Source organism: Hoplias malabaricus, chromosome 15 (assembly GCF_029633855.1).
Source record: "Hoplias malabaricus isolate fHopMal1 chromosome 15, fHopMal1.hap1, whole genome shotgun sequence".
Taxonomy (NCBI): Eukaryota; Metazoa; Chordata; class Actinopteri; order Characiformes; family Erythrinidae; genus Hoplias; species Hoplias malabaricus.
Genome location: NC_089814.1, coordinates 34,599,681 through 34,610,150, shown reverse-complemented (window position 1 = coordinate 34,610,150; position 10,470 = coordinate 34,599,681). Strand labels below are relative to the sequence as shown.

Below are 10,470 nucleotides of genomic sequence, written 5' to 3'. Positions count from 1 at the left end.
ACTCAATGTATTAACATTCAATTATACACGAGGTATTAACTCAAGAATGTTTTATCCGCCTAAGTAGAGTTAAACATTTTCTCTCTGAGGAATTTGAGACGGTCACGTGTACTTCCCAAGCCCAGTAGCCAATCAGAAAATGGCTACCTCTTAAGTGGGCTTAACGGGGCCACATAGAAAACAGTAAGACGACCAAAAGGACGTGAGTCGCAAAAAGTCAGAAAAGAAAAAAGTGTTGCTTAGAGAGTTGAGTTGCTGAACGGAGTCGATTTTAGCAGAGAGTCACTGAAAATATTTGCTTGTCTGGGATCAATGGAATAAAGAATGAGCTCTGACTCCGCACATTCTGGAAAAGACTCTGAAAACAAGAACTAACTTTAGGACTGGACAGGGGACGCTCTGGTCAGTTAGCCTTGGGTAATCTCAGATATTTGAGCCTTTAGAAATAACTCCTTCAGCACCAGCCTCAATTTACTATTGTTTGTTGTTTTCTTGTATCGCCCAGTCAAAGTGTTTTTACAAACAGCTGATCAAAGCAGGTGAAACCTTTTCGACGCCCCCTCGTTTTGGAGAATTCCCAATCAGGCCAGCAGTTCTTCAGAAGGAAATCCAAACTGACGTCACACCGTCCAAGGACACCGGAAGTGGCCTATTCACCCTGGAGGGGATTCCTCCATAGCAGGCCCACCTTCTGCCGTTTACACGAGGAGGACAGGACAGCCGAGAACCGGAGTGGAGATTGAATTTGCTGGACCCATTGGTTTGGTCGACCTGTGTCCACAGTAAGCTCCAAAAATATCATTTTCAGAGCTGATGTCTAATTAAGTCTCTTGGTAAATTTACATATTAATCATTGGTTTTATTTCATTTAGCGCAAACCATATTATTCACACAAGCCCGATAGCCTAGCCACTCATTAGACTCATAAGGGTTTCATCTGCATTGATCCTGTTTGTGAGATTATAATAATAGTGCTATGTTTATTAAATTATTATTATACCTTTCCAATAAAGTGTTCTTTGATTTGAAATAATACTGTGTAGAGAGTTTGTCCATTAAGTCTGAAGATCCTGAAAACTCACACCCTAGTGTGAATAGTATCCAAATTTCTGATAAATTATTAATATCGTTATTATCTAAAATTAATAATAGTAATAATAATTTATAATTAATAACCACAATTAAGCAGAAATAATTCAAATACTGTTACCATGCTACAATTATGTAATAAGAAAGAAAGTAACACAAGAGGTAAACTTCAACAAGAGCAACAACAAAAAAGCAAATTTTTTTCCTTTATTGTGTGGAGCTGTGTTATTTTTCTTTTTTTTTTTTTAGCTGCTTTTCCTTTTCCCAAACTTAGTGTATGTATTGAATTATGTACTTACGTAAACTTTTCTAGTCTGTAGTGTGGATCCTGCAGTAGAGCTGAAAGCTGCTTCACTTTAATATCTCCTGTTTGTCTTTCACTGAGATCCAACACCCTCTGTAGTAAGGGGTTACTGTCTAGAATGTGTTTAAGACACCCGCAGGCTTCCTCTGCCACATTTTCCAGCAGTCTATACTATAAAGAAGAGAACATTAATGACTTTATAGTGTTTGTATAGTTTTAGAACTGTCACCTCTTCATTATCTAACCACAAACAAACAGACATTTATTCTCCGTACACAGTACAAGAAGGTATACAGCATTTCTATAGTCCTCCCCTTTAGTCCACATCCCTGACAGTCTGGAATCATATAGTTGTCAATATTAACCTGGGCCAGTAAACCATGATCTATAAAGTGTATGAGCTAAATGAATGTTAAATTACGACATTATAAAATACTATTTAATAAGGGCCATAACTAATGGAATTGATTTTTAATTTTACATTTCTCACCTCAGTTTTTTTGTTTTCCCCTTAAATGTGTCAGTGAGTGCCTTCACTCCTTTGTCTCCAGGATCATTCCCTCTGAGATCCAGTTCTATTAATTGTGATGAGGGGTTTGATTTTAAAGCTGAAGCCAGAGCAGTATATCCTCCTTCTGTTACATTGCAGTATTGAAGACTAGAAAAAAAATATTTGTTGCACTTAATATAAGGTTACTGTGCTTTATCAAATAAACTTATGTTGTAATTTTGTATATGATGTGCAGTCCACTCATGCAGTCACATAATCACCAGAGGTTGCAACTGAACCCCGAAACCCAGGATCCTGGAGCTGTGTGTCAGTGTCACTACCTGCAGCACCACTGTGCAGTCCTGGTTTAAATATATATATATATATATACATTTTAAACCAAATTTGAATTTGAATGTGGAGATTTCTAACATTGGTTTGTTATCCTCTACTGCTATATTTACAGGAAAATAAATTATTCATTCATTTTCATTAACCAATTAATCCTCTACTGGGACATGGTGGGCCAGAGTGTACCAAGAATCACCGGGTGTAAGTCACAAACACACATGTGGACACCCACCCAAAAAATACCCATGTAGACACTGGGAAAACAGCCCACACACTGCACTGAGCAACCTGAAGCAGGACTTTAGCCCACAACCTCAGGAGCCTGGAGCTGTGTGACAATGGCAGGACCTGTTGCACTATTGTGCTTTTTAATGTGCTATTATATTTACAAGAAAATAAATTTAAAAATTACTATAGAGTAAAATACACTTAAAATACAATACCATGGCCTCTCTAAACTCCTCCCATGCTCTAGATTTAGCTTCTGCTGCTGGCTAATGGGAATTATTGCAGTGTGTAAATAAAATATTTACAAATAAAATTTTTACACTGTGGCATCCAATCCCATGAGAACTGCTCCTAAACATTTCAGATGTTCTGTGGTAAATTATATATATATCTCCTATGTACAACAAATTAAGTAAAAAAAATCACCTTATTTTATTGAGTGTAGACTCTGGATGGTTCATTCCAGAGGAGAGCTGCTCTACTCCAGAGTCCTGCAGATTATTGTGGCTCAGATCCAGCTCTTTCAGTTTTGAGTTCTTTGAGCGGAGAACTTCAGCTACAGATGAACAGCTATCCTTCGTTAATTCACAAGTGTTAAGCCTAAATATAAAATCAGATAAACAGTAATTCACATTTACGTACTGAACTGTAACTGAAAATAATTTAAACAAAAAATAACATGTAAATGATGCCTTATAAAATATAAAATTACATCAGAATCTCCAGTTTACACGTGGGAGACTTTAGTGCAGTGTCAAACTTCTGCAATCCTGAAACGTGCAGACTGTTGTTACTCAGATCCAGTTTTTTGAAACTGCAGGAATCCAAGTGCAGAACTTTGACTAGATATTTGCTGCTTTCCAAAGTTATGTTACAACTGCTCAGCCTAAAAGAGGACTTTATAATTAAAAAATAATTTTCAACTCACCTCAGTGTCTGCAATTTACAGACGTTTAGTATTGGACAAAGCTGCTTGACTCCAGATTTCCCGAAGTTATTCTCACTCAGATCAAGCTCGGTTAATGATGAAGAATTTAATTTAAGTGCTGACACCAGAGCAGTACAGCTTTTCCCTGTAATATTGTTTTTGTTTATTCTGCAAAATAAAAAGTAGAATTTATTTTAAGAATGAAACTGATTCAAAGAAATAATCACAATATGCAAACTTGTTATATTTCCACTGGATAATAGCATTATAAATGTTCATATTAATTTTTATAAAGAGAGCTGAAATATAGATTGGTATACACACTTAATTGTAACAGGTCTGCAGTGTAAATCCTCCAGAAGGGCAGTAAGCTGCTTCAATCCTGAATCTCCTTGTATTTTACCACTTAGATCCAGCTCTTTCCGATGTAGGGGGTTTGCTCCTAGGGTTTCAGTCAGACGAGCACAGACTTCCTCTGCAGCAGAAGTTTTCAACAGTCTGCAGAAAGTAAGACCAAAGACATCAACATCAGTTTAATATTGACTTAATTTCTCACTCATATTAACTTCCAGTCCAATGTAAATATGTGTATCAGTTTGTGATTTTGTGTTTTATAATAATCTTAACAATAATTCAACATCAAACAATTTTTATTTTGTTATATATATGTTCTGGTTTAGAAAATCACCTGATTGTTTTCAGTTTAGAGTTTGGATCCTTTTTTAGATCAGTAAGCTTCCTCACTCCTGATTCTCCAGGATCATTTCCTCTGAGATCCAGCTCTTTCAGCTGAGAAGAAGAGTTTGATCTCAGAGCTGAAGCCAGAGTGGAATAACCTTCCTCTTCCAGACTGCAGCTTGAATGTCTGGACAGAAAAGAAATGTTGAATATAGGAAAAAAGCTGATTCAACTGTATCATGTATATAAACGTGTTTGTATATGCTTCATGCACAGTCCTTGAGCGCAGCGCCTATGGCCGCGCCTGTCTCCTTGAGCGCAGCGCCTACGGCCGCGCCTGTCTCCATGGACGACGTCGCAGATTCCTCTGTTACCATGGATCTCGTCGCTAGGCCCCCAGTTCCTAAGCACCGCTCTGCGCTCACTCCTGACCTCCAGGAAAAGCTTACAGGCCTAATGGCACGCCTGGAGCTCTCCTTGAAGGCGGCGTCCGCCTCTCCAGTCTTCGTGAGCGCGACGCCCACCTCTCCTGCCTCCGTGGACGACGTCGCAGATTCCTCTGCCTCTGTGGACGTCGTCGCACATCCTCCTGACTCCATGGACGTCGTCGCAGATCCCTCTGCCTCCGTGGACGTCGTCGCAGATCCCTCTGCCTCCGTGGACGCCGTCGCAGATCCCTCTGCCTCCGTGGACGACGTCGCAGATTCCTCTGCCTCCGTGAACGTCATCGCACATCCTTCTGTTTCCGTGGACGACGTCGCAGCTTCTTCTGTTTCCGTGGACAACGTCGCAGATCCTTCTGTCTCCATGGACGACGTCGCAGATCCTTCTGTCTCCATGGACGACGTCGCAGATCCTTCTGCCTCCGTGGACGTCGTCGCAGATCCCTCTGCCTCCGTGAATGACGTCGCAGTTCCGTCTGCCTCCGTGAACGTCGTCACAGATCCTTCTGCTTCCGTGGACGACGTCGCAGATCCCTCTGCCTCCGTGGACGATGTCGCAGATCCTTCTGCCTCCGTGGACGTCGTCGCAGTTCCGCCTGCCTCCGTGGACGTCGTCGCAGTTCCGCCTGCCTCCGTGGACGTCGTCGCAGTTCCGCCTGCCTCCGTGGATGTCGCCGCAGTTCCGCCTGACTCCGTGGACGTCACAGCAGGTTCTCCTGTCTCCGTGGACGTCGCCGCAGGTTCTCCTGTCTCCGTGGACGTCGCCGCAGGTTCTCCTGTCTCCGTGGACGTCGCCGCAGGACCTCCGGTCTCTGTGGACGTCGCCGCAGGGCCTCCTGTCTCCATGAGTATGGCTCCCTCAGCCACTCCTACTCCTGTGACTTTGGCTTCGGCCGCTTTTGAGCCTGAGACTTTGGCTATGGCCGTTTCTGCCCCTGAGACTGTGGCTACGGCCCTTTCTGCCTCCGAGACTGTGGGTACGGCCGCTCCCGGTCATAACGTTAGGACGGCCCAAAGGACTTCGGGGTCGACCCCCAGAACTGTGCCCAGGCTGGTACCTCAGACATTTCCTCGGACATTTGCCAGCCCTGGGCACCCACATGTTGTTTTTGTTCCTGTATCTGTCCCTGTTCTGGTTCCTGTCTCTGTCCTTGTTCCTGTATCTGTGTCTGCTTTTCTTTCACTTCCAGTCCCTGTCACTGTACTCGTGTCAGTCCCTGTTAAGATTATGGTCCCTATTCCCCTGCCTAGTCCTGTCCCAGTTCCCTTGCCTCAAGTCCAGTCCCCTGTTAGTTCTGTCCAGTCTCATGTCCAATTCCCTTTTAGTCCTGTCCAGTCTACAGTTAAACCCTCTGTCCAAACCCATGTCCAGCTCCCAGTCCCATCACGTGTATCTGCTCCTGTTTTGTCTCAGTCCCCGTTCAGTGTTCAGCCAAAGGTCCAGTCACGTGTGTTTTCTCCTGCCTTGTCTTCTGTCTTCTCTCGTTCTCCGTCTCTTTTCTCTAGTTATGTCCAGTGTCCGTTTAACTCTAGTTACTTGTTCCCTTTTCCATCTTGAATCTTTTGGTTTCATCTTTGTTTTGGTTCTTCTGGCCCCCTCCTGCGCCAGCTCCTGGAGAGTCTAGTTTTTCGCGCTCCGGGAGTTGCGCGTCTTGGGGGGGGGCGTCTGTCACATCCTGGCACTTTCTTGTTTATTTTCTCCTTCTATGTGGCTCTTTCTGTCTATCATTGTTCCTAGCTCTGCCTTCGTTTCACTCTAGCTCCACCTTTTGTTCCGCCTCTTTGTCATTGTCCCTCGTTATCCGTGTCAGGTGTGTCTAGTTTGTTCTGTTATTTAAGCCCTCTTCCCTCACTTCCTGGTATCGGTCATTTTGTTTGCTTGTTTGTTTTCGTTTGTTTTCGTTGTCGTTTGTTTCCTGTTTCTCGTTTCTGGATTCTCGTTCCTCGTTTGCTCTCTTACTCCTTTCATGACCCTCTAGTTCATTTGTGTTTGTTTCTCTAGCTTGTTTTCTCGTTTCTCGCCCCGCTCTTACCCGTCTCTCTTGCTTGTTTCATTGCCCCAGTCCTATAGTGTTGTTTCGTGCTCTTTTTCTATGATTTTTTATGTTTCTTGTCAAGTTCGTTTGTTGTGTTTCCTCTTTATTAAATCATCTGTGTTGTAGCGAGTGTGTCCGCCTCCCGTAAATCTACTCCTCACGTCCCCCCCGTGACACACAGTATGAAAGCCTAAAGAAAGAACAAACATTTATACCTCGTTGCATACTGCACATTTGAACCGTTTCCTCTATAAAACCTGCACTATTTCTAAACTTGTGATGTATATTTGTATATAATTATTATATAAATATTGTATATAATTAGTATATAAATATTGCTAACCATATAATGCCAACTACTAAAGGGTTTGTAAACATTTTCATTACACATAAGTGCAAACACTCTAAATTATCAAAATGTAGCCTTCTTAAATTATTTGTTTGGTCTTAAGCTGTGGACCAGGGATGCACATATCCTGTCCTGGAGTTGAGCTAATTTACATAATTTATTTATCATGTTATTCCATTATTCACCATCAATTATTTTAAATCTACATATACAACTCTGTGTAAGACCTCATTTATCCTTCTGTCACTCTCAGACAATCAAGAATCCTGGAGCTTGGATTCCATGTGCTGGCAGAGAATAAACAGGATGTGAGTGTGAACAGCGCCTCCATAAGTGTTTTAAAAGGCAGTCTCAGCAGTGTCTTCCTCCCTGTGGTTTACATCATCATCTTCATAGTGGGTTTACCCACCAACGCCATGGCCATCTGGGTCTTCTTCTTCAGGAAGAAGAAGCATCCAGCGTCCATCCAGATGGTCAACCTCACCCTGGCTTCCCACTGAAGATCTCCTACCACTTCATTGGGAACAACTGGATCTTCAGAGAGGCACTGTGTAAAGTCCTAGTGGATTTTTTCTATGGAAATGTATGTATTGCTCCACAATCTTCATTGCGTGCATCAGTGTGCAGAGATACTGGGCCATTGCCCATCCACTGTCTGAGAAAATCAGTAACCGGATGATGGTGTGTGTGTGTGTTAGTGTGTGGATTTTGGTGTGGCTCTTTAATACCCCTCTGTATGTGCATGACCAGACTGTTAAAGTCCTTAATATTGACATCTTCACTTGGCACAACATGACATGCCCAAGTCAAACATTTCCATTGGATATTTTCTCACCATGGGCATTGTGGGATATATAATACACTGTGCTGTGTGTAGTAGTGTATTTGTTGATCAGGAGATCTATATGCCAGCAATTTGAAGAAGAAATAGTAGGCTATATTCCTCATGATCATGGTGCTGGTGATGTTCCTGGTGTGTTTCAATCCCAGTAACATCATGCTTATTGTGCACTACTCTTTCTTGGCTGCTAACGTTCCCAACAATGGTTATAGCTTCTACATCATCACTATGTGTCTGTCCAGTCTCAACAGCTGCCTGGATCCGTTTGTGTATTATTTTATCTCGGAAGAGTTTAGACAGAATGTGAAAAATACACTGATGTGTTGTAGTGAACACACAAAATTTTCAAAAACGAGCAGTACCTACACTTCTGACTCTGCCCATTCTCAGAGCACAACCTACACTTCAGAATCCCACCACAATCGGAGCACCACCTACACCTCTCAATCAATCAATCAAATTTTATTTATATAGCGCTTTTCACAACAAAAAGTCGTCACAAAGCAGCTTTACAGAGATCCGGGTCCAAGCCTCCTATGAGCAAGCCAGGGGCAACAGTGGCAAGGAAAAACTCCCTCAGCACATGAGGAAGAAACCTTGGAAGGAACCAAGACTCATACGGGGAACCCATCCTCCTCGGGTCGACACCGGAGACACAACAGAGAACAGAACAGAAGTAAAAGTGAAATGATGACAGATGAAGGGGTTATAGGGGTTATATTCAACATAAGGAAGATTAGGCCATACCTAACTCAACATACAACACAGCTCCTCGTTCAGACGTTAGTAATCTCCCATCTAGACTATTGCAATGCCCTCCTGACAGGTCTTCCGGCCTGTGCTGTGAGACTGCTACAGATGATCCAGAATGCGGCAGCACGCCTGGTCTTCAACCAACCAAAAAGAGCACATGTCACGCCCCTATTAGTTGAGCTGCATTGGCTACCCTTAGCTGCTCGCATCAAATTCAAATCACTAATGATGGCCTTCAAAGTATTCACTGGTTCTGCTCCCATCTACCTCAATAGACTCTTAAAACCATACGTTAGCACCCGCCCTCTCCGTTCCTCAAAGGAGTGCCTACTAACATGACCAACCCCCCGTACAGGTCAGTTGAGGCTATTCTCATCTCTGGTAACATGCTGGTGGAACGAGCTTCCAAGCACTATCAGAGCAACAGAAACCCTCTCTGCATTCAAGAAATCATTGAAAACCCAGCTCTTCCGAGAGTATCTTTTGCACTGAATGTCTTTCTTTAATGCACTTATTACTTCCTGGCATATTGCACTTAATGTAAGGTATTTTGTATAATTTGTGCTGTAGTTCGAATGTTAGATCCTCGTTTGTAAGTCGCTTTGAATAAAAGCGTCTGCCAAATGCATAAATGTAAATGTAAATGTTATAGTCTGGTGAAGGAGAAGGTGATCAGGGATTCTGTGTGAGTTAATATTAGGTGCAGAGTTAATCTGAGATAAAACAGCATGGCCAAGCATGATAGTGTAGATGAGCCAAGGCCAGAGTCTTGTACAGGATACACAGGGGCTTGATCAGGGCAACACGTGGAGAGCAGCAGGACATCTCAAAGCATGAGAGAGACGGGAGAAAGAAAACCAGACAAAGGGAACAAATAAAAATACAGAGGTTAGTAGGGTCATGGTAAAGAACGGGCAAATTTGTCCTGCGAAAAAAAGCTTCCACGGGTCAGGCAAGAGAACCCAGCGACAGACAGCGTGTTGGCGGTTACTAGAGAGCTAACTAAAAATGCTGTAGCTATGGTGATATGACAGGGTTAATACAGAACAGTGATAATATGAAAACCAGCCCGAACACCAATAGAGAAGGAGTAACCTGAAAGTGAATGATTACCCAAAAGCTTGTTTGAAAAGGTAGGTTTTTAGTCTAGATTTAAAGACTGAGAGTGTGTCTGAGCCCCGAACAGTAACCGGAAGGCTATTCCAGAGTTGAGGAGCTTTGTGAGAAAAGGCTCTTCCTCCTGCAGTGTTTTTCTTAAAGCGAGGAACAAAGAGTAGATGGGCATCCTGTGAACGAAGTGTACGTGACGGGCGATAAGGTATGAGAAGTTCAGTAAGATACTGCGGGCCTAAACCATTTAGAGATTTATAAGTTAAGAGGAGTATTTTATAGTCAATGCGAAATTTTACAGGTGGCCAGTGTAGAGACGAGAGAACTGGGGTGATATGTTTGAATTTTCTAGCTCTAGTGAGCACCCTGGCTGCTGCATTTTGAGCTAACTGAAGCTTGTGGACTCCTCCCACAATCAGAGTGACACCTGTTAAGAGCACAATGAAAAATGTGCATGCTATGTCATCTTATTTAGTGTATGGGACTGTCAATAGCATGTGACCAGTAATGTTCCTTTGTATATCAGTGACTTAGACATAGATATATGTTTCTTTAGGCAAGTGATAAAAGTGGGTAGACCTTGTTTTTCAGGTCCATTCTTCAAGCCCATTGGAAATGCTGCAATGTTATATCCCCTTGCTTTAGCCTATAGACTGACTCTGTATTTTATTTTGTAAAGTTCACTTGAGTTCCTATTTCACTGAGGTACAAAGGTGAGTTGACTCATAGGTCAAAACCTTAGCTATCCATCACTTTGGGAAATACAGAGAGTACAGCCCTGATGGGCAACACACAGGAACTGACTATGAAACTGTAGCCAGACATTTGAAAACCAGAGGTATTGGCTGGTTTGATTATCATTACCGGCAA

The 10,470-nt window shown here is 42.7% G+C and overlaps 1 pseudogene; it reads left to right on the top strand.

The window, feature by feature from the left end:
* Positions 1-5,361: 5,361 nt before the first annotated feature.
* Positions 5,362-8,211, top strand: LOC136668072 (proteinase-activated receptor 2-like; annotated as a pseudogene).
* The last annotated feature ends 2,259 nt before the right edge of the window (positions 8,212-10,470 follow it).